We start from the raw sequence: 2255 nt of genomic DNA on the forward strand, positions 1-2255 counted from the left end.
TTGGCTAGTCCTCCTGATCAGAGATTTATTTGGGATAATACAATTTTCCTATTTTCAGTAGTGCAAGCAGATTGGGGAATGTTCACAAAATTTTTTTTTCTTCCTAACATGGAACTGATATCTGCTTGTGCAGAGGAGGTGAATATTTCTGGGAGGAATAAGGATAAAAAGAAAAGAGAAATTTTGGAGTACTGAATATTCTGGGGAGACTTTCCTTCAGACCAACCTAGGGACACAAAGGGTAACAAACATCAGGTCAGAAAGGAAAGTGGGTGTCAGGGACATGCAGTATTTATTTGGGTAAAATGTGTTCTCTTGTTCATGACTTGTGTCTTGGGGAAAGAATGGAATGTTCTTTCTCTCTCTCCTACTGTTCCTTCTCCCCCATCTCTATGGCCCAATACCCAGAATTCAGACTGGTGATGAACTATTTGCTACATAAGCCTAGGAATGAGACTTCTTTTGTCAGGGGCGGGGGGTACTGGGGATTGAACTCAGGGGCACTCAACCACTGAGCCACATCTCCAGTCCTATTTTGTATTTTATTTAGAGACAGGGTCTCACTGAGTTGCTTAGTGCCTCACTTTTGCTGAGGCTGGCTTTGAACTCACGATCCTCCTGCCTCAGCCTCCCAAGCCACTGGGATTACAGGTGTGCGCAACCATGCCCAGTGAGATCTCTTAATAGCATTTTTTTCCATAGGAATGTGTATTCTGGGGTACATTTTGGGACACACCTTTTCATAAGTTGGGAGCTGTCTTTATAAGACCTAATACTGCCCTGTAGGAGCTTACAATCTCTGGATTTAGGGTAGACTCTGTTAATAAATAAGAAATTACTTGAGAACAATTAGATGCCAACTATAAAGTATTGAGTGACTGTAAGTAAAATGTTAATTTATGCTAGGAGAAGCCCAGAGATTGTGGTATATAAGTTAATCAAAATCTTCACATAAGACAGCATGACTAATTTGTACCAAGAATTTGGATGAGTGAGGAAGAGGAGAGAGAAGAAAATTCTAAGTAGTTTCAGAAATCACCTGGAACCAAAGTTTGGCATAAGACATGAACATGGATGGGGAAGGAGGAATTAGGACTTATGGAAGCAAAATGGCTATCTGAGAAGTAGGGGGACATTGGCTTGGCTAAGATCAGATGGGGTCAAACATTTCCTGTAAATTAATGTTCATAAAACTATCACTTGAAACTTGCACACATTTCATGTGACCAAATGCTTTGAAGTGATAAATCTTGATAGCATTTTTCAAGTGGATGATTTAATGTGGTTAAAGTTCAGATGAGGTGAGGACCAGGTCTTGGATGGCTGGGAATTCAGATGAAAGACTTTGGACTTGCTGAAAGAGTCCATATAGGGTGTTATTGAAAATGCTTGATTAGAGTTGGAACATTGGCCTGTGACTAGTATACAGCATGAAGAAAGAAGAATTATGGGAGACCATTTAGGAAGCTGCTATGATAAGTCAAAGGTAAGGAGCTGATGAGTATCTGGACCACAATGGAAGCAAAAGGTTGGAGAACAGAAATATTTGAGAGTGTCATAGGTAAGAAAACAACAGGACCTAGTGATCTTTTGGAGACTTGGTGGACTTTGCAGTCTAGGCATATCCAAGGCGGAAATGAGCTAGTATGGACCTCCAGAGGGCCACTCTACAAATTGTTCTTCTCTGCAAAACTTCCTCCCTCAGACCATTCCTCTTTTATTGCATTGGCTAGTCCTCCTGATCAGAGATTTATTTGGGATAATACAATTTTCCTATTTTCAGTAGTGCAAGCAGATTGGGGAATGTTCACAAAATTTTTTTTTTCTTCCTAACATGGAACTGATATCTGCTTGTGCAGAGGAGGTGAATATTTCTGGGAGGAATAAGGATAAAAAGAAAAGAGAAATTTTGGAGTACTGAATATTCTGGGGAGACTTTCCTTCAGACCAACCTAGGGACACAAAGGGTAACAAACATCAGGTCAGAAAGGAAAGTGGGTGTCAGGGACATGCAGTATTTATTTGGGTAAAATGTGTTCTCTTGTTCATGACTTGTGTCTTGGGGAAAGAATGGAATGTTCTTTCTCTCTCTCCTACTGTTCCTTCTCCCCCATCTCTATGGCCCAATACCCAGAATTCAGACTGGTGATGAACTATTTGCTACATAAGCCTAGGAATGAGACTTCTTTTGTCAGGGGCGGGGGGTACTGGGGATTGAACTCAGGGGCACTCAACCACTGAGTCACATCTCCAGT

This window comes from Spermophilus citellus, assembly GCF_964194105.1.
Source record: "Spermophilus citellus genome assembly, chromosome: X".
Classification (NCBI taxonomy): domain Eukaryota; kingdom Metazoa; phylum Chordata; class Mammalia; order Rodentia; family Sciuridae; genus Spermophilus; species Spermophilus citellus.